At 49.0% G+C, this 22,719-nt stretch overlaps 2 long non-coding RNA genes across 2 annotated transcripts in view; one reads left to right on the top strand and one right to left on the bottom strand.

Moving 5' to 3' along the window:
- The window catches only part of LOC141279410 (uncharacterized), a 30,989-nt gene extending 13,128 nt beyond the window's left edge, over window positions 1-17,861 (bottom strand). The window contains exon 1 of the long non-coding RNA XR_012333593.1: window positions 78-17,861. This is a non-coding gene — a long non-coding RNA (uncharacterized lncRNA). The remainder of the gene's footprint in view (window positions 1-77) is intronic.
- Window positions 17,862-20,129: 2,268 nt separating this feature from the next.
- On the top strand, window positions 20,130-21,332 carry LOC141279412 (uncharacterized). The gene is made up of 2 exons (XR_012333595.1): window positions 20,130-20,198; window positions 20,326-21,332. It is a non-coding gene; the product is annotated as an uncharacterized lncRNA (long non-coding RNA).
- The last annotated feature ends 1,387 nt before the right edge of the window (window positions 21,333-22,719 follow it).

The raw sequence follows: 22,719 nt of genomic DNA, 5'->3' as shown, positions 1-22,719 counted from the left end.
CAAGGTTAGCCCTTGCAATTAGCCCTTGCAATTAGCCCTTGGAATTACCAGCCCTTGCAATTAGCCCTTGCAATTACCAGGGCTTCCTCAAGCCGGGCCACTCTGGGGAGCTTCTGGCTTCCAGTGGTGGGAAAGCCCTGGTGTGGGCTGTGGACCACTGGGGATGTGATAAGGAGGCCGCCAGGAGGTCTTCAGCAGGACCCTGACCTTTTGTGCTGGATGGCAGTGTCTGCCAGTGGACAGGACAGTGCAGGAGAAGCCCACTCATGCCCACTGAGCCTGCGTGTACCTTGGGCTGTTATTCTATATGACACAGCAGTGAGAGGCCTGCGTACAGCAAAAATAAATAAATTAAATAAATAAATAAATAAAAAATTAGAGGGCAAGTTTTATGTTATACATATACGTGTGTGTGTATCTATTGATATAATAAAATTTTAAAAAACATTAAAAGAAAACCCTGCATGGCCAAGCAAAATGCCTTCTGCTGAAATTCAGCCTCCACTATGAAATCTCACAAGGACTGGAAGCAGGAAAGGCTGGGGGTGAGGGGGGTTCTGGGATTCACAGGATCAAAAGGATGGAAAAGAACCAGCAGAGAATGGAAGAGGGGTCACCGAGGCCGGCATTGGCCTCCAGCTGCCCACATGGTCTGTACCAGTCAGATACCAAGCCCCACCCCAGCACCTTCCCCTGCTCTCGGTCCCCACTGTCCCCACGCAGAGCCAGCCCTCTTCCTGCAACGGCTTCTTCCTCTTTGATCTTTGGTCCGTCTCTCCACTCGGCCTGGCTGGTGACCCTTCTAAAACCTGGGTCTGACCCCCCGTCTCTCCTGCTTAAACTCTTTCGGCAGCTCCCATGGCCTCAGCTTCAGCCTTGCAAGGAGAACTGTTCTAAGCCGACTCCGACCCAGTTTTCCAGCTTCACGGTCCTGCCTTTCCCGAGCCCCGGGTTCCTTTATGTCTCACAGCATAACCATGTTTGAATACCTTCCATGTGCACGCTAATAAACGTTATCCCTGACTTGCTTAACAACCCTGCTAGGTTGTTAGGTAGGTATCACTGGCTGCATTTTAGAGATGGGAAACTGAGCCTCACAAGGCTCGGTTGGACTCAGAGACCTATGCTGTCTTTGCCATGTGTTGGCTCCTCTCTGTAATGCACTCTGGTGCCTCAGTGCCTTTGCTTATGCGTGAGCATAAGCCTGTCAGCCCCCACCAGCGGGCTGATCATGTCTGAGGACAGCAATTCCCGCAGCTTCTTTCTTGCCTTTGTGGCTGCCGCACTTCAGATAAACAGGCACCTTGGTGGACATCGCGACTTCACCACCCGCCTGGGGACAGTCTGCTCGCGGGACCACGGCCTCCGCTGCCTCCTCTCACCACCCTCAAGAAACACCACCTCCAAAGGGTGGTTTTCTGTCACCAAAACTTGCCAAGGGGCTAAGGCACTGCAGATGACGGCAGAGCAGACACTGCTCTCATTCAGGAGGCCCAAGCCCAGGCCTCTTATTAAGGGGTTCTCTCGGCAAGGCTGACCGGCCGCTGCCCTCTTCTGTCTCCTAGCTCCCCTCCCTCAGACTGGCATCCTGCATCTCCCTCAGGGCTTGTCCAGGTGTGGTGTCCCTTCCACCCCATGGGAGCCCAGCTCTCCTGGGAGGACCTGTACCATCCTGTGACTTGAGTTTGGGCTGAGAAGACCCACAGGGCCTGGTGTTCAAACTGGGCTCTGAGAGCCCTGCCTCCTGGCCAACTTTGCACGGCTCCCCTCCTGCTTCCAGCTGTTCCTTATGGGATGTGGATTGTTAAAGGAAAAGACTATTGCAGTGATGGGCAGGGGCTCCTGGGGAATCATGGGGACTGGCTGGAGCCTGAGCAGCCCTGTTCCAAGGTGCGACAGCATCAGCATCAGGACCAGCGAAATGGCTAGTGATCCTCTGACCTCTGGGGAGAGGGGAATGGAGGAGGCCGGCCACAGCTGGGAGAGGGGCAGAGGAACCTCAGAGGCTGAGAGACAAGGCAGCCGCTGTCAGCCTGCCTGGGATCACAGCTGCCCCTGCTGGGTCCTGAGCTGGGGTCTCCTGGGGTCCTTCCTCCAGGTCTCAGGTACCTGCACAGTGCAGGCTCAGCACCCTCAGGGCCACCCAGGCCCCTCTTGCACTTCCTGCACCAGCACCTGCTTGTCGGCCTCTCTCTTTCTGCTCCCCAGGGCCACTCCACGACCTGCCCAGTTCAGCCAGGCCTCCTCCTCTTAGACCTTGTCCACCCAGCCCTTCCTGGTCCTCAGAGGCAGAGAGGAGGGCGGTAGTTGATCCCGGGAGCCCTGGGTGGACGAGGCTGGGTGTGGAGCACACCCTGACAAGGGTGGCCTCTAGGCGGGGCCCCCAGCCTTGGGGTTCACAGCCCCTAGGCTGTCCTCCCTTTCCCACATCCTCCCCCCGCCACATGTGGACCAGGGGTTGGGGGGCGGGGCTGCAGCCCCAAAAGCCCTTGAGCGCCCAGCCCCCCATCCATGTCTACTCATCTCAGCCAGGCCCCCTTCCAGCGGGTGAGGGCTCCTGGGAGAGAGGCCATGGGCGCCCCACCCGGAAACCTCTCTCCTTGGGGACCATGATGTCCCTGACGGGGTGGGAAGGGCCTGGAGTGGGGAGCTGGAAGGAAGCAGGGACACTGCAGGGACTTGAACCCTGGCCCAGCAGTACCAGGCGTGCCACCACCAGTGCCTTTTGCTTTTTTCCTGCTCATTTTCTCACAGACTCAAAGGTGAAAAGCAAAACCTGGACGCAGCCATCAGCGCGTCCAGGAAAAAAAAACACCTGCGCCGGCTCCGTGCCTCCCGTCCCCCAGGCTTACTCCTCCCTGCCCTGACGCCCCTTTCAAAGGCACAGCCGGGGGACACACGGCCCCTCAGCCCCACAGCCACACGTCTCCTGTCGTGCTGGCTGCATAGCCCAGCCGCAGGAGCGCATGAAATCAGACAGGCAGATTGAACCGCAAGATACGGTCCTGCTGGTTCTAGGACAGTGTCAGCAGTGACAAGATGCGTATGTGTACAGAAACCTCCAAGATCCTGAGACACTGAGAGGTCACCTCTGTGTAGCAGGGCCGGGATGGGGTGGCAGGGGAAGGAATTTTACTTGTATTTTATACTTTTTCCATGGCTTGAATTTTTAACTCTAGGCAAATTACTTTTATATTTAAAGGCAAAAATCTTAAATTTTTTGTTAGAACAGGAAATCTAAGAACTAGGGGAAACTTGAGCACTCTGGCCTAGCTTGAATGCCAGCGGTCCTCCAGGTCTGCCGTGCCCCGGCCACGTGGGGTCACGCAGACGCGCCCACCTGCCACACCTGCTGCCCCCATCTCTCCGTCCCAGTCAGCTGTGGACCCCTCCTGGGAACTGCCGTTACTTGAAAACGAGGCCAGAACGCCCCCGCCACCTTCTCTCCTCTCACCTACTCTCTGCGGGAGTCTGAAGTTCCGGGGAGGGCAGGTCACAGTCCCCAGGGCCCCGAGAGGTTACAGAGGAGCTCACCCCGGACCTGCCCCCAGGCCTCCCTCCCAGCCCACAGCCCGCAGTACCCACTGCTTGCGGGCCGGGCTCTGCCTCCCCTGGGCCCACGACGGGTCCAGTGGGTGCACTACCCTCCTCCGCGCTCCCAGCTCCGTAGTTCTCGTCCAGGAGTCCTGTCCCGGCCTCTCACAGGGGGAGCGCTCCTGCACCCCTCCTGCCAGCCCTGAGGAGTGCAGAAGCCTCTTCCCAGCAAGGTCCAGATGAGAGGCTGAGGCCCAGAGAGGGCTGACACCTGCTCAGGGTCACACAGAACAATTAGGCCAGGCTGAGGAACGTGAGTGGGGCCCCGTTCATACACACACCCCGACCCCAAGGTCTGGGGCCCATCAGGTGGGCTCAGAGCCAGGCCCGTGGGCCTGGCCTCCGTCCCCCTCAGCCCATCTCCCTCACGTCCCTGTCCCTCTTTCTAGCCCACCTCCCCTCACAGCCTCCCTTCACCTTCGTCCCCCAAACACACCACAAAGGGCGGGCACTTACTTATTGCAGCAGGAGAGAGGGATGTGCACGACCATCTAAGTCCAACCTGACGATGAAGCAACAGAGCTCTGACCTTAAAAGGCCTCAGAAGTGGGGGGAGTCAAAACACACTCTGTAAGATGAGCAAAGCATTACACTTCAGCAGGTGAGTGACGAGGCCCTCGCAATTTTTACCTTGGGAAACCCAGAGAGTTATCTACACAGGGAAATACGCACTGGCTAAAAGAGGAAAAATTAAATGGCTTCAAGAAACCACCACACACACTCATAGTCAATGAGCAAAGATAAGTGTGTCGCTGGCTTCTTAGAGCCATCTGGAGGGCACAGGGCAGTGAGCAAGGAGGACTAAGCAACTGCCCCTTCCCGTTGGCCAGTGGGGAATGCAAACCAGAAGCAGCCAGGTAGGTATACAAGGGGATTTGCCCCAAGACGTTTGTGACTGTGTCATTCATCATCACAAAACGCTCGGACTGCAAGGCAGCAGTGACAGGCTCACACCCTGGAATGCCCCAGAGGGCCTCACCCGGAACGGGTGGATGATTTCAGCAGGGTAACCGCGCCCAAAACATAACCTGAAGTGGAGAAAGCAAAGCAACTACCGATCACAACCGCGTAAAATAAACACACACACGTGGGCAGAAAGATGCAAAAGTAGATAGTTTCAAATTTCAGTTGAAAGTAACTCTCGACAGGTACTTCAGCCAAGTGCAAACAAGACACAGCCAGGCTGGTGGTGGGTGGGGCGCAGGTGCAGGCCCGCCCTGCCTATACCAGACAAAGCGAATTCCAAGCAGAAGGCAGTCCACACAGGCGGAATCTCAATGTTCCAATAATGCTGCTGCGAAACAGAGAACAGAACTGATAAGCCGTCTTGGGGGGAGGGGAGAGAACCAGAAGTGGTGGTGAGAATGGAATCACACTTCTCACCTACAAAAGGATATAGTGGATTTGGACTGGACCAAAAAACACGCGAAGGGACTAATCCAGAATATGGAACGTATCAGAGAATACCTTCTCGACTGCCATGGAACACTTATGAAAATAATCACACTTCAAGCAATGAAGAAAGGGAGACATTGATTCAAAAAAGCAGTAGTTTTTTGCCTTTTTAAGTAGGTTTTTTTTTTTTGACATTTTAAAGCATACTCTTAAATAACTATGGTCAAATTATACATCAGAACTGAAACCACAAAGCATATAGGAAATAAGGACAATGAGCTCTTTCCCAAATACAGCCAGGAGGCCTTCAGGTGCCCCGGGGGTCCCATCCTGAATTCCCACGGTGGTCCCGCCAGAAACGTCACATGTTCCTGTCGTAACAGGGGCAGGAACAGTGGAGGCCCACTCACTCCCAGAGCCTGCGCCACCACACTTCAGCTTCACACAGATCGAGAGAGATGTGCTAGCACTGTTTTTGTCCCCATTTTACCACGGAGGAAACTGGCTTCAAGAATTTAAGGAATTTGGCCAAAGGCATGTGCTGATAAGCAGCAGAGCAGGGAATAGGGACCAGCGGTCAGAGCTGCTGCCCTGGACTGTGTCCACCTCTCCTGAGATCCTGACACCTGCCTGCCTGGCAAGGCCCCGAGTCAAAGTGGACCCTCTGGTTCATTTCTCTGTCGACAAAATAGAGCTCCAGTCCCGGAAAGGTTTGTTTCAGAAGTCACAGGAGGGCTTAATATTCCATCAATCCAACTAGTCATTAGACGATGAAAGGAGAAAAACGTGACGTTCATCTCCATAGATTCAGGAAAGACATTTTAATAAATTTAAAAAACAAAACAGAAACTTCCTCACAATCTAATAACAAATGATCCCAGTGTGTCTGGCAGTGATGCCAGCTGACACCACACACAAAGGGACAGCACTCCTCACCCGCTTCTTATTTAAGGTTTGCACTCTTTTCTCTGCCTCCAAACAATTGTGGTTCACAGAAGACACTCTCCCAAACCTTAATTCACACAACATCTTGAGATTTTTTTTTTTGCCACTTTTGAGTTCAGCGGTCCTATTTTTTTCCTTAAATCAACTCACTTTTAAAATATAAATTTATTTTATTTCAAAGGACAATATCAGGAAAGTAGAATCATTGGGACTTCCCTGGTGGCGAAGTGGTTAAGAATCCGCCTGCCAATGCAGGCGACACAGGTTCGAGCCCTGGTCCGGGAAGATCCCACATGCCGCGGAGCAACTAAGCCCGTGAGCCACAACTACTGAGCCTGCTCTCTAGAGCCCGCGGGCCACAACTACTGAAGCCCATGTGCCACACTTACTGAAGCCTGTGTGCCTAGAGCCCGTGCTCCACAACAAGAGAAGCCACTGCAGTGAGAGGCTCGCACATGGCAACAGAGTAGCCCCCGCTCGCGGCAAGTGGAGAAAGCCCACATGCAGCAACAAAGACTCAATGCAGCCAAAAATAAATAATAATAAATTAAATTTTAAAAAAGTTGATGTTAGTTACTTGGAAACCTCAAGAGAACAGTGCTCACTCCATGTCTGGAGGGCACCAAGTACAAGGCTTACATTGCTTCATTAACCCTTATCCCACCCAATTTTCTTTTCTTCCTTTTTTTTGGGGGGGGCCGCACCACTCAGCTTGCAGGATCTTAATTCCCAGACCAGGGACTGAACCCGGGGCCACAGCAGTGAAAGCACCAAGTCCTAACCACTGGACTGCCAAAGAACTCCTCAACCACTTCTTAGTAGATAATAAGATTATCCCCTCTTATAGATGGGGAAACTGAGGCAGAGAGATGGTCACACAGAAATGAGGCAGGTCCAGCATGAAATCAGGGTCATCTGACTCGAAAGACTACACTCTTAGCCAAGATACTATTACTGCCTCTCAACTGACGCTGGTAATGAAGTACAGCATATTTATTTATAAAATACATATGTAAAACGAGTCTTACCATAGGCTACCATAATCAGAAATTTTAATAGAAAAACTTATTCAACCACAATACAGAACAGAACATTTCTAGGAACAAGCTTTGTAAATGTGCTTTAATTGTTTGAGGTCTAAAATTCCTGAGGGACATGAAAATCATTCTATCCTGAATGAACAGGGAGACCAGTTCCTAAATGGGCAGTCTCAGTAACATATCTATAAATGTAATTCAATGCCAATAAAAATCCAAATACTTTTAAAAAGAATGGCAGGGGCCTGTATTACCATATTATTAAAAGCAGATATTATAAAGCTAAAATACTTAAAGCACTAGGTTGGCACGAGGAAAGACAGACCAGTGGAACAGACTGAAAAGTTTAGAAACAGACTCAGTTTGAGTATTTAGCCCATAATTAACAAGCAGCATTTCAATTCAGTAAAAGTGTGGGAAAATTTGTTTACCATTTTGAAAGAACTAAATTAGATTCTTACCTCATACTGTAGACCAAAACAACTTCTAGATGGAGTAAAAAGTTAAATGTCAAAAATGAAACCACAAAAGAACCAGACATGACACCAAAGTACATAACCCTAATAATAAAATTAGACAGATTTGGCTACAAAATTTTAAACCATCGGCAAGAAACCATCAGCAAGATCCAAGATGTAAACTTAAAAGGTAAACTACAAACTTGCAAAACATTTCGTAGTATCTGTGGGTAAATGCCCTCCACATAAAAATGAGTTCTCAGGAAGCGATGGAAATAGAAGTGAAGCACAAAGCAGATGCATGGGTCGGCTAACATACACGAAGGGCGCACATTCAGCTGTACAGAGTCAAAGTGTGCACGTTAGAACCCCGAGACACTGCTTAACCTTCCGGTCAGCCAAGATGAAAACAAACAGGGCAGGGCCAGGCTGAGCTGTGCTGGCCTTTGAGGAAGGCACTTAGCAACGCAACGTGACTCAAAAGCCTTCACATTGGCCAAGTCCTCTGAGCCAGTAATGTCAGTGTTAAGAAATTCCCTTAAGGAAAAAATCACAGTCTTAGAAAACAGAGAAAAAAGCATCCTAGTAAATCAGAAAAAGTAACAGTAAATCAGAAAATCAGTAAATCAGAAAAAATCATAGTTAGAAAACAGAGTTGTGTTTGGTTGAAAAACAGGCCCATACGGATCATCTCTGAAGAGACACAGGCCACCACTGACACACAGGTGAAACAGTAAAATAACCAAAGGGAAGGCTTTGTTGCCTCACCTCCAGGCACCTTCGGTTCGCCTCTAGTACAGACACCGCGAGCCCAGTACAGGAGGGGTGGGCTGACCCCGAGGAAGGGCCGGGCTGGGGAGGACAGTCAGTGAGGGGACAAACAGGCCACCTCAGCAGCCCCTGAAGCAACTGCCATGTGCAGGACTGGACGACGGTATGTGGATGGCGGCCTTGAGACGCCAAAGAAAAGGCAAATTCTGGTCTGTGTAATCTCTCTGACAAGGCAGGAAAGCAAGCGAGACATTTTGTAAACGGTCCATCAGGTGTGGACAGGAGAAAAAGGCAGTTCGGGGTCAGGTGCCTGTTACTAGAGCAGGATTCCACTTAGACATTCCACGTACACCTTAAAAGAACTGGGCAAAACACGAGGTTTAACAAAAAATAATCTTGAGCTGCATTAGTCTTTCTGAACTACTCATAAAATCCAGAAGCCATGAAAGAAAACATAAGTATAAATATGTTTAAAACTCTTGAACAGCAAAAAATTTTAAAGCATAAAATGTAAAGGTCAATGACAAAGGGTATTTGCAGCACAAATGACAAAGGGTTAACTTTTTTAATATGTTAAGAGCTCTTAAAAATCCCTAAGTACACATCCCAATAGAAATGCAAATCAATGCAAATTACGAATTACAATGAAATACTATGTATTATGTATTACAAAATACAATGAAATACAACGCAAATTACAATGAAATACTATTTTCACTTTTCATATACACAAATAATCTAGTTCAAGAACACAAGGTGTAGGGAACCGTCAACCTGAACAGCCTCCTTAGAGTGTAAGCTGGTAGCTCCCTCATGTTTGGAAAAGTACATGGGCTGTGGCCCAGAATTCCCCTCAAAGGAAACGTCCCCCACAGACATAGTTGCCATGTACATAAAAACACATGGAGACAGATACTCAGGATAGACATTATATACAGCAAAAATTGCTAGAAACAATCTTAATTGTTCCTCAAAAGGGGAATGGATAATTCAAACACGCACTACCACACAGATACTGAAGACCCAAGGCAGACCACGAATACAGATACACAGTGGGCTCCTCGACGCACGGTTAACTGAACCACCCAAAGTGCAAGACAGGGCATGTGGTATACCAGGACCTCACAGCAAAACAGGTACAAGAATTCTCTGGAAGGAAACTCCAGCAACTAACTGGCCACGATAGCTGCCTCTGTGGGAGGGGAGGCCAGGGGTTAGAGAAAGGCGTCACAGTATCTTCTACAGGGTTTGAACTTTAACACTTGCAGGTATTACTTTGAGCATTTTTTACACCTTTAAGTTAAACAACTTAAAAGAGCCTTTGCCCTTGGGGTCAGCTCAGGGCAGAGGCAGGGCCTTGATTTGACATACAGACGGCGGGTCACACAGTTGTCTCATCGACAGAAGGGTATGGGGGACAGTGCACGGATCACCCCCGAAGCTGAGGGGAGAGAATAAGGCTGCTGGGATAGATCTTGTGCCCTCAGTTCCCTCGTGATCCTGAGAGGTGAGTGACAGAGCGGGCTCACACCTGTGCTCCTGGCACGTGGTGGCCTCTTAGAGAGGGAGCATGTACTTAGCAGCCAAGCCTGTGCTGAAAGGCAGGAGGGAGCAGCCTGTGCCCCACCTGAACGCACTGCTTTCCCGAGGACCAGAAACGCCTACAGAGATGCCAGGTGAAACGACTTCAAGAGACCAAACAAACAAACAATAACATAATTAAATGCTACTTTTTGCAAATGTCACAACTACTTTCCTAGAAGAGTTTGTTTTTCAACCTGCTTAGGGGAAGAAAACTGGGAAGTGGACTTTGAGGTTTGTTGGGTCTTTTTGTTTTGTGCTAAGTAAGTCAGACACCATCTTAAGCTAAAACCTGGTATGGACAAGCAGTTTCAACTGAATTCCCCGACACATTAGGAGAAGGCCAGCATTATTCTACTTTGGCAGCAGAAACTCGCAACCCACCTCACAAGACTGAGCGCCCCAGACCCCGACAGCACCAGGGTGGGGGAGCTGCAGCGCGGGGCTGTGCGGAGCAGGTGTGCATGTCTGGAGCTCATGTTTCCTGCAGGCATCACGATCTGAGGGCTTGCGTAGCATGTGCACGAAGAAGTATTTATAAGAAGCTCACTGCAGCACTGTCTGCTATGGCCAGAAAACCCTAGAGATAACCTTAAAAGCCCATCAACAGGAAAATGGTTAAAGTGACTATACCAACATGTGCAAGATTAAATATTACAGAGTCATGAAAAAAAGTAGTTGCAGAACAGTACATACTGTATGTTTCCATTTTAGAGCACATAATAATAATAGGATAAACTGTTGTATGTCCATGGAGGGAAAACATCTGAAGGAATATAAATGAAGTTGCCATTACTAATTATTCTTGGGAGAAGAACTAGAGAGAAACTTTTATCTTCTACATTGTTTTCCCATAGTGTTTAAAATTTAAATGCAAGGTTAGTAATTTATAAAGGGATTAAAATAAATTCTGCCACAAACATACACTCCACAGTCCCATCCATTACCACAGTACATAGTATAGTAACATGAGCCATAAACCTACCCAAATCTGCAAAGTTTTGGTCCCTTTGAGAGTTGCTGCAATGCAGAGACAAGTGGAGAACAAAGCCATAGTGTGACATGGAACAGACCGTTTGGCTGGGGACGCTCATGACATGAGTAATTTAAAAAATTACCTCAAGAAAATCACAAAGGATCATGTGCCTTGGACTCTGGTACCCCTATCAGCATCAAGCCCACAGATGCCAAGAGTCCACTGTACCCATCAAAGACTCAGTGGGTCACTGTGAATACATGACGGATCAAAGGCAACTGACAGAAATTTAAAAGCTTGCCATACATACATACAGGGTGTCCAAGAGGATATGGACAAACAGATACTTTCATAATCAGGTACGCGTACTCTGGAGGACGACAGGGAGGAATTGAGCAAAATGTCTGACCCAGCAATTCCACTTTTTGATACCTACTCTCACGCGTGGGCACTCATGTGCGGGCACACGGAGCACTCATGATGATGATCACACAGCAACCGAAAGGACTGGAAAGAGTGTAACTATCCACCAGTAGCGGAATGGCTAAATAACTCGTGGAACGCCCAGGTGAAGGAATACGACACAGCAGCTTAATACAATGACGGCAGTTCTCCATGTACTCATGTGACTCTCCCTACTGCTAAGTGAAAAAAGCAAGTCGATAATGATATACAGTATAAAACAGTATCTTCCCACTTATAACCTATGTTCTTTGAATACTAGATGTGGATAAAAACGTACAGAAAAAGGTCCGGCAGGAAAAGCAGCAGGCAGGGTGAGGGTAGCGGTGCATATTGGTGGTGCCGGCCCGGTCAGTCAGGGTTTCATTCTGTATAACATGAGAGCATCCACCTACCACTTACCCAATTACACTGACCAGAGTAAGAGAAGCAATGGGAAAAATTGGTTAATTGTGTTACAGTCACATAGAGACTCCAAATGAACTACACACAAGGTAAAGGATGAATCTTAAAATCATTAAATGAGAATAATTCCATAAGCTTATATACAACATAATACCTTTTCTATAAAATTAAAAACAACTGAAATGAAAATCATAGTTTAAAAAACACATTTAGGTAAGTTTTTTCTTTTTGCAAAGTTATATCAGAAGAAAGCAAGTAGAAGATAAACCTAGTGTTGAGGATGATGATTACTTTGGCCTAGAGGGAGGCAGGGAGGGAGATGGGGGAGATGACCAGGACCACACAAGCAGAGGAAGTTACTGTCTAAAGTCCTGTTTATACAGCGAACAGAAGATTCAAAAATGCTTGCCACGTTATTAAAAACATCAAGGAACCAAATAAAAGAGAACCATATTATGTCTTGAACCAAAGATTAACCCAGTTCTGTGTGCTCAAGTTCCAACAAGGAGAAGGAATACTCTTGCCTTGAGAGGAGTATCATAGCTTCCACTTACTAGATTTTATAACCTAATGAATAGTAACAGTCATTAAAATTCATTGCATTTGATTAGAAACAACAAAAACTAGAGACAAAAAATTTGAGAAGCAGATTCAAGCAGATAATTACAAGAAGCTGCTGTTGACAAGACCTGGAACAAAAGAGCAAGGACAGTATTTACTCAGTAAAAGCCTGATAGTTCAACTTTATCAGGGTGATTAATTTATACACTTTGGAGGCTGGATCCGTAACCCCTTAAATGGAGAAAAGCACTTATTGTCATGTGGCAGCACAAACATGTTTAGCTACGAAAGAAAAAGTCATCAGAAGCAAACCCAACACCCCATTTGTTATTATTAGACTCGTTACAACAACTTTTAAAAAGTTTTTGTATAAGATACTTTTTGAGCACAAATAGAAAAGGAAAACATGAGATTAAGTTTGACAACTACTGGCAAAAGCTTCAAGATCTTTATACAAATCAATACAGAAATTTTATATGGTAAATGGTCCAAGAGGAAGAACGCAGATGGTACATCAGGCGGTAAAACAGACAGTAGTTACAGTAATCACATTGTGCGCAACCATCACACACGCCCAGTGAGCAGAGCCCCTCCCCACCCACCAGACTGCAGGCCATTCAGGATGTGCCGGTTGTTTCAGGTTAGCACACTCCACTCCACGCCCTCAGTGCGGAGCTACTTTCGTACATCTAGGCCTAAATCTACATCTCACAGGTGAGGAAAACAGGCCCGGCGAGGCCAGTAATGCACTCCCAGTCACAAAGCTCCCAAGTCAGGAGCAGAACCACATCTGTCCGTCTGCACCTGCTTTTGAGCACCCCGCCTGCACCCAGGGTTGCCTGCTGGGCGCAGTTAACACAGCAGCCCCCTGCCCCTCAGGTCTTCGGTGAACCGTCCCGTTGCGACAACTAGCCTCCCAGCGGAGGGCATGCTCTCTGCCACTCCATCATCTGGCCACAGGGACGTGGGCACTGGGGGGGAGCAAGCCTCCCCTACTACACACACACAACAGGCTGCACAGTAAACTCCGGTTGGATTGTATGTTTAAATGTAAAAAATGAAACCATACAACTGCCACAAAATAACACAGATTAATATGTATACACTTTTGGGGTAGGAGAGATCTAAGCATAACACGAGTACAGAAACCATAAAGAGTGACAACCTCAGAAAAACTGTAACTACTGTATGTTTGAAACACAATAAACAAATGAAAAGGCAACGTACAAACTGGGAAAAATATTTGCATCAAACATACGAAGCATTATTAACATGTAAGTGCTTTTACAAAACAATCGACAGAAAAATGAACCATTAGGAAGTGTAAAGTCACACTCGCACGCACATAATAACACTGCAGGTGGCCAACGAACACACAGATATTCAGTGTCACTAACAGTGCGCACACCCCCTGGTAAAGCAGCCTGGATCCACTCAGGAAGCAAAGGTTTTTAGCATGACACTACCCACTCTGAGAAAAAGGGGAGACAGCTAGCTTTACCTCAAGAGTGAGAATGCTAATTTACAAAATCCCTCCCTGGAGGGCAATTCAGCAATAGGAACCTAAAGTCTTAAGAAGTCTGACGTAGGCAATTCGCGTGTAGAATGTATTCATGAATCCCAAAGAAATACCAGATGTGATAAAAGTTTGAGCTACAGGGGTCATCACACCATTACTTCCTAAGAGAAGAAAAACTGGAAAATAACTCACATGTCATCTAAATGAGATTAAATTGATAGAGGCATACAATAGACATTATGTCACTACAAAAGATGCTTCCAGTGCCAGGAAAAGATGTTCATTGTATATTAAGTGAAAAGAGTTGCACAACAGAATTTACAGCATAATTCCACTTCTGTATAAAAAGGCATATATCCTATGCATAGGGGAACAAACCTCTAGAAGCAAAGATGCCAACAACTGTCAACAGATTACTGAGGATTTTGTTTATATCAATTTTATTTGTAAACCTTACAATAATAAACCCTTTTTACAACATGAAAACTCAACTAAGAGTTATTTAAAAGAAAAGAAGAGGGAAGTCAGTGCAGCCCTGAGGGGCCCTGGAGGGTAGAGGCCTCCAGCAGGCAGTGTCCTACGCATAAGACAAGGTGGTAGGGGGGCTTCCTCCTCACCCAGAGGAAGGTCAAGGCCACACTCCCTGGGACACACATCTTCACATCTTTCTTATTTTTGCTACCTTCCTCTTGCCATTTCCAAACTGCATCAGTGTATTTTTGTGTTAAATGTGAACATTTAAAATATACCACAGATACCTGAAGCCTGTTTTGGCATTTCATTTAATGTCAGCACTGCACAATAATAAGTACTGCTCAAGGCCAGAGGTTAACATTTCCTCCAGAAACTAAAGTACAGTCAGAGAGGTTAGCCCTGGCATGCCTAAGAGGTCCTAGGGGTCCCTTCACGGCCATAAGACAAACCAAGGGCAGACAACGGGGTGAGGTGGGGGGGGTGGGGAAGGGCAGTTACCATCCAACCCCTTTGGTAACACAGGCCATTTCTGCAGTTAGTGTGTCCAACCTGGGCCCACAGAGGAGCCTCAACCAATGCTTCCTCTCAGGCTATTCCTTTTTGAAAGAACTTCCGAATTCAACTCTTGATGTTCTTACACCCCATCACTTTTAATTTGCATCAGATCACCATTTTCTACCTAACTTCCACAAGCCCACTCACTGAATTTCATTGTACGATCCACCACCTCTGAGAGTTCAGAGGGAAGGCTGAGGTCAGATCTACATACGAGGATGCAAGCTGATTAGCAAAGATCACCAACACTGCCATCAACACCTGCGCCCTATCCCACCCTACCTGAGGATAGTGAAGGGTAAAGAACAGGCCCAGGGGCCCCAGACAGAGCAGAGGCCAGGAGGGCAAGGGCATAGCCTTCAGCTGCCTGCTGTGCGCCTGTACTTTACAACCACTTCCAATGACAAACACTTATACCCCTGTGGAGAAATTCTTTATCAGCCCACCACAGTCGCTAAGAAACAGTACCCAGAGACGCTGGTAGCAATTACCCTCAAGTCTGGAAGCAAGAGTTTAGTAATCACCATATAAAAACAAGAGGAGAAACAAGTTCTGAAAAGAGGGCAAGGCAGGTGGAGGAGGACGAGGTAAAAAGCAAGGGTAAGGTAGCCGCACAGCGGTGCCCACTCTTGGCAGGGCTGTGAGCCCTGGACAGGCAGCTTGCTGGTGGGCCCCTAACTCCAGCGTCTCAGGAAAAAACACATGAGGGCTCACGTGGACAGAGGAGGCAGGCAAACAGGAGGCGCCAGTGAGGACAACAGCTGCTCTCCCAGGCCTTTGTTTTGGTCACAGCCTGTCGCATTCCCCTTTCCACTCCCTTGGAAACAACAGCCTCAGCAGAGGCTGGCAGTGGTTTCTATTCCAAGCCCAAAGTTTGTCTGCTGGGAAGCAAAACCTTATGGCCCCAAAGAATGAACACAGAACAGCGGTACAAGAATGAGCTCCCAGGATGCATTGCTGTTGTGCCTTCCCCACCCAGGACACAGGACCAACTTAGAATCACAACACATACTCTGGATTCCAAACGCTCTACTCACGCCCTGGGCGTAGTCCTGGCCTGCTTAGCACAGCGCTTAGACACAACTTAGCCCAAATTCTTTTATCACTCACCAAAAGGAAAAACTTTAAGGGAACGTCAAATTCTTTAGTAAAATTAGAATTATGTGCGTTAAACCCAAATCCCAGATACATTCCAGCCTCCCAAAGACCACAAATACATACATCAAATACATATTACATGTCCGTTCTATTTAGCTTGTTTCCTCCAAGCAAACAGGAATAAGGCAGTCCCCTTTTTGACAATACCATTTGGAAATATACCCAGGTAAAATTCCAGGGTGTTACGAAGTACTCCCCCACCTCGACACTGACCTTCATTGGCTTGGTGGTTTGACATCACATTTTGCGCAACCATCACACACGCCCAGTGAGCAGAGCCCCTCCCCACCCACCAGACTGCAGGCCATTCAGGATGTGCCAGTTGTTTCAGGTTAGCACACTCCACTCCACGCCCTCAGTGTGGAGCTACTTTAGTACATCTAGGCCTAAATCTCCAATATGAAGGTACATTCAACTTCATTATGAAGGCAACTCGATACACAGACAAGATCATTGGTGCCCACTCTTGGCAGGGCCGTGAGCCCCGCACAGGCAGCTTGCTGGTGGGCACCTGACTCCACAGTCTCTTTATGAAGGCAACTTGATATACAGACAAGATCAGGGTTGAAAAAATATAACATAGCAATACAAACAATTCTAATGAGTTTAGAACTCAAACCTTTATTCATGCTGTAAAGGGGAAGAATGATGATGAGTCACATACATGGTGTAACAAGACTGGTTCTTCCCATACAGAGCAACATAAAAGTACTTTTTCCTCCTACTTTTATTACAGTTTCAATTTCACAACAGCTTACCATTTCCCCATACATGCATGACTAGTATTCTTTAAATTCCAATGACAGTTACTATATCATGCCCAAATCACGGGTTAAGAACTGATCATGTCAACATATTTTTAAACATTAAAAAGAGAACCTAGAAAGATGCCAAGTGTATAAATATTGGGGATTTAAAATTTTCAAAGTGAAATTCAATGGGAAGAAGGACAAGATAAAAAAGCCACTGGTATTACTTTATCACAAAGGATTCGGATCTTTCCCTGAATTTTCACAAACACACCATAATCTAGTAATAAAGCACCTCCCCATCCCGTTTTGCTTATTTCCCAAACTGAGTTTGGCTGATAGTTTCCCCTCTAATACGGTTATCACTTAAAAAACACAAACATTCAAACTAAAGAGACAGTGGGTTACTAACTGTAACCTTAGCAAGCCTACATGGAGTGTTTGCTACCAAACATGACAGTAATTTTACAGTGATCACAGAGTCATTAGGTTCTCCTTGTTACAATGACGACGAAAAGTAAAAACTCTTGCTGTTTCTAATTAATACTCATCACAAAGAGATGTGCTTATAAGGCAGGAAGTAACACAAAATTCCTTTAGAAATCATTGCATTTTCACTTTGCTCAAGTTTTCAACTGCAAAACCTCAGTGAAAAAAAATGTTGCAAACCCAGAAGAGTACATCTCACCATCTTAAGTGCACTCCAAAACCTCAAGCTTACTTTAAAAGCCCACAATATGGGTATTTAAAGTCTTTTCCAAGACCTCTCCCAAATACCACACATCTCCAGATAAACCACGTAAGAAGCTTGAAAGCAGTGAAGGATGTTAACCTGCTGATGCAAGTTTCTGACACCAATCTTTCAAGCCACCAATAACCAGGTCTTCAGTTACCTTTTCAGTCTTCCCCATCTTGCAGCAAAGCAATTTTGCTTTTTCCCCTGCACTTAGCAGAGTTTTAAGCATTTTAGAAAGTTTCCAAGCAACTGTTTTCTGTGCTTCCAAGCGATAATTTAACTAGCATTAACAATTTACTATTAACTAGTAATTTCTTTGCCCATGAGCTCTATATAATTCCCCAGAGCTCTGTCTACTGATCTTTTCTCCAGAGAATTCCCTTCAACCCACATTCCCTACCACTCCCACCCTCTACAACCCACACCTAACCACAACCCTCCCCCCTTCTCCCTTTCTTCACGCCCACCCCTCCCACCCCTCCCAGCACCTGCGGCAGGCTTTTCCCTCCCCACCACCCCTCACCTCAGGGTCCTCCCATTTGAGATTACTCTCAAATCTGATCAAGTAAAACTGAAGTTAAAAAACACAAAGAGCAAGATGAATCAAAGATCACTACCGGTATCCTGACCACTCCCTTCTTAGTAGGAATGCCCAAACTAGACCTGCCGTTTCTATCACAATTGGGGCATGACCAACCCGCACCTCCAGCACAGTACAATGACCCCCTCAATTTGCCAGTTGGCTCATTTAAGTATTTGCCTAAGGCATTCAATCTTGGACACTTTCCCAACACACAGATTATATCATCACACTAAGAATTCCTCCGGCCAACGCGCAGGAAGGCGGGCGGGTAGATGAGAGGGGCACGGGAACGCATCTGCGAGCTCCGTCTACAAGGCAGCACTCTGTGTTGTGGCATCGCGATAAAATGTTCTACAGCTTAAGGGTCCTCTGGAAGCAAGGTTCGTAGCACAGAACTAGTACAACAGGAGGCTGAATTGAGAAGATGCAGCATCTGAAAACCTCCACCCCGGAACAGGAGAGGCGCCTGCTGGCATTCACGTGCCCAGAGATCGCTGCTCCCGGATTACACACTCAAAGCAACACATCTGCTGAAGGCCCCGGATGCATCTGCTTTGGACTTTTAAAGATTACCCCCTCATAAGCTCATCTGAAAACCTTAAAGGGTGGGCTCCTGAATGAATACAGGGCTTCCTGAGCAAGGCCTGGAAACAGGACATTGGAGAACTCCTCCTCCTAAGCCTCTGGAAATTCAATCTGTAGACATCAATTTAGGCGGGCTCTCTCCTCCTCCAGGGTCTCCCCTCCTGCACGGCTACGACTCACACTGGCCAGGGCCTCCATTTCTCCTGGTGCCACCAGCTTGCCATGATGAACGCTATAGTAACAAACCACGGTCTATGAAGCATTTCTGTAGCTTTCAGCTGGTACCATCGCTGTGGGCCCACCCAAGGGTGCACCTTCCATCCCCACCCTCTCCACCGGCAAGCAAGACCAACCCGCCCACCCAGAGTCTCCGCTGGGGACGCCTCTCCTCCTTCGGGATTACCGACAATACCGACTCCGGCAGGGACTCCAGCAACTTTCCCGGCTTACCAGATTACCAGAAGCAACGTTTTAAGTGAAGGGGTAACCTCGAGAGAGTTAAGAGGGAGGAGGAAGGGTAGAGTGAGGTCACAGAAGAGGTAAGCATGGAACCTAGAGGAAAAGTCCAAAGGGGTGCACTGCCACCTGGAAAATAAAGTGGGCGTCAATTTTGTCTGCCTACAGCTCCCGCCTGTCAGATACACGAGGCGCCATACCAGTAACCGCTCAGGGTGGCACGTGACCTCCATCACTCCCTAGACCACCCTCACGCCGAGACCTGGGTTCCACCCAGCTGGGCCTGGCTGGACCCTGTCCCAGGCCGAGCCAGAATTACATACCGCCCTGGGCCAGAACTGTCAGCCCCGCGAAGCTAAGTTCAGTTTCCACAACACCAGGCCTCATCCCCAGGCGGGTTCACAACCCTCTGTCTGGAAAAAAAGGGGGCTGCTGGTATTGACAAGTTCAGGTTCTGCCCTCCCTGCCTATCTGCGTCCCTGTACCCCACTGCCTTCCTTCCTGCAAATTTTCAGGGCGTCGACTGCCCAAGTGTGTCTCCAGCAAGGGCCGCGGGACCGTCAGCCTCCTCCTCCCGTCTCTCTGCCTTCCTCCTTCCATACAAACCAGGGCACTGGGGGCCGCTCAGCCTACACAGCAGCGGCGCCCTCCTAGAGGTCAGGCCCCCCTTCTCCAGCAGGCAGCTGCGACAGCCAGGCCTGGGGTGTTCTCCTCCCCCACGAGTTACTGTGGGCACTCCCGACGCAGCTCTTCCCAGCACAGTTCCCCCAACATCTAGTCTCCCTTTTAACCTTCCTTCTCCTGGCACCCCCCACCCCCCCAGTCCCATCTAACTCTGCCATCTCCCCCACCTGTCCCCTGAGACCCTAAACTGGCCACCTCCTCCCCCAAAACTAAGCCCAGGGCCCCCGCCCTCCCTGTCGCTAACTCCTGCCGGACGGGCCACAACTTTTGCCTTTATAGGCCTGGGCCGCGTTACCCAGGGCATTGCTCAACAGGACGACTCCTCCCCTGCCACCGGAAAAAAGTCCCTCCCCGACCCTGGCCAAGGACACGATTCGGGGCGGCTGCCGCTCTTCCGGGGTGTCCACCTTCTCAGATTCCCCAATTATCCCCCACTCTCCTTAGCAAGTGCTTCCTGAGATCGACGACAGATCTCAAGGTCACTTAGGGAGGCGGATTCCAACCGGGAGGGAGGGTAAGCCCTCTTTTCGGCCGGTGACAGTGCCAGGGTTGGGGAGGCATCCCGGTCCTGGAGGTGGGGGGGGGGGAGGAGGGCTGGGGCTGCTCTTTCGAGTCTAAGGGAACTTTTGGGGTCGCCTCAGGTCACCCCGCCCAGAAGAAGCCCGAAAGAAGGGCCGGCAGAGCGTCTGGAAAATTCCAGGCGGCGGCGGAGGGATCTCTGCAGAGGGCGCATCACTCCCCGCGGCGTTGTGGGGGTGGGGCGGAAGCGCGTGACTCCTCGGGCGTCGGCTGGGCCTCGTGAGCGCCTGTGATGTCAGTGCTGAGGCGCGCCGGTTGCGGTGTGGGAGTGTGGGGGTGGGGCGGCCCGAGCTCCGCGAGGCTGGATCCAGGGACACGCCTACGGGGAGCCGCACCCGTAGCTGTGCTTAGTGTTTCTGGTTAAGAAACCCTGCTGTGATTTTTAATTTTAAAAGTTCATTAAAAAGTTAAGCCCCAGGCTTCCCTGGTGGCGCAGTGGTTAAGAATCCGCCTGCCGATGCAGGGGACACGGGTTTGATCCGTGGTCTGGGAAGATCCCACATGCCGCGGAGCAACTAAGCCCGTGTGCCACAACTACTGAGCCCAATCTCTAGAGCCCATGAGTCTTAACTGCTGAGCCCACGTGCCACAACTACTGAAGCCCGCGCGCCTAGAGCCTGTGCTCCGCAACAAGAGAAGCCACCTCAATGAGAACACTGCGCACCGCAGCGAAGAGAAGCCCCTGCTCGCCGCAACTAGAGAAAGCCCGTGTGCAGCAACCAAGACCCAACGCATCCAAAAATAAATTAAAAAAAAAAGTTAAGCCACCGCGTTGCTGCTAGGTAGCTTGAGGGGCGTGTGTCGTGGCTTTGTTATTCTCTGTTACCAGGGGCTTGGAGGCTTGAAGTATTTCCTCGTGGCTTTGTTATTCTCTGTTACCAGGGGCTTGGAGGCTTGAAGTATTTCCTCAGAAAAGTTGTCCCTGCTGGGTAAGAATACTTGATGATTATTCATTATGTATTAAATGGGAAAAGGCAGATGCAAGGTAGTGAAAAGCAAGATCTTGTTTGTGCAGAAAACAATACGTGTAATCGCGTGGCAACAAGACCAAAAGAGTATAGGTATTCAACCCGCTTTCCTTTTGGTTTGGGAGGTGGGGAAAAAGATTTGGGGGAAAAAACTAGTTTATCCAGGTCAGTTTACAGCCCGTGATGGTCCTCAGGGAGCCTGTCTGGTGGCTGCTGGGGGCACTTTTCGCTGGCTGCCCACGTAGAGCAGTCCCCCAACCTGCGTCTCTCAAAGCGGAGGCAAAAGCAAACCGGTGAACTCTTGTCCCCTCCACCAAGGCGACCCAATTTGAAATGGGTCGCTGGCGTCTCCCTTGCCAGTGTGGGACCAGCGGGAGGAGGAGCCACAGCCCCAGACCCCGCCCTCTCCCCCCCCCCCCCCCCGGGGGCCTCCTCTCAGCCCTGAAGCCCCTGCGCACAGCGGGAAAGACAGTGGTGCGGAACAACTGAGAAGGGCTTGTCTCCTCCCGGGGTAACCACCCACACCCCAAACAAACCCGCCTGTGACAACAGGCTCCCTTGGCAGCAAGGGGGAAACTGGGGCAGGTTTTTTCCCCTGCCTCTATGAGATGGCATCTGCAGGCGGGGCCGGGCCCAGCGGGGGCACCCTCCCTGAGTCCTTGGGAAACTGGTGACTCTCCTGCGACCCTTGTCACAGAACGTCGAGTACGTGGCAAGCCCAGGGTTGTTCACAGGGCTGCTCAGCTGCCCTCTCCTGCCAGGGAAAGCTTCTGGCAGCTCACTTTTCCCCAAGATCTGCCTCATCCGTCTTGTACTGGCAACATTGCTAGGGGTGGGTTGGGAAGACTTGGCCTGAAAGAACAGTGTGGAAAGAGGGAATTGCCTGTCAGAGTGTTCTAGAAAGGCCGGGAGGTGTGTAATAGCAAGCAAGTGCCTTCTATGCTGTGTCACTGTGCCAGACTGTGGGCTCAGCCCTTTATGTACACGGCGGCGCCTGAGAGGCGGTGGGAATTGCTGTGTGTCAGCTTCCCAGGCCCAACTTCATGTCTTAGCTTGCTGTTCTCTACCTGGTCTCATAACCTTCCTCATTCACACATATTATTCCCAAATTCCAGAAACAAACTGTCTTAGATTTAGAGCAGGAGTCAGTGGAATTAGCAACACACAAAGCATTAGGATACTACAAAGCTTAGGAGTCCCAACACAAAAGGAACTAAGGCCTTGCTTTGTGCCCTTGTGTCTGGAGGGGCCCAACTCCATTTTCAAGGACAAAATGGCACAGTTTCAGTGGGTCCTGGTTTCAGTTTCTACTGGCCTCGGGGTTCTTTGGAGATGGAATGTGTCTGAGGAGGGATGAGGGTAGAAAACCGCACAGGGACCTCTCTGTCCTGCCTGAAGGGGCCAAGGCAGTACTCACAGTAAGGTGGATAAATGTGGGGCTTGGGTTCTGCCTCTTTCTCTGCAAATGGGGCTAAAAATACTTGCACC

Source organism: Tursiops truncatus, chromosome 8 (genome assembly GCF_011762595.2).
Source record: "Tursiops truncatus isolate mTurTru1 chromosome 8, mTurTru1.mat.Y, whole genome shotgun sequence".
Taxonomy (NCBI): Eukaryota; Metazoa; Chordata; class Mammalia; order Artiodactyla; family Delphinidae; genus Tursiops; species Tursiops truncatus.
The sequence above is the reverse complement of the archived record's forward strand: the minus strand, read 5'-3'. Positions and strand labels throughout refer to the sequence as shown.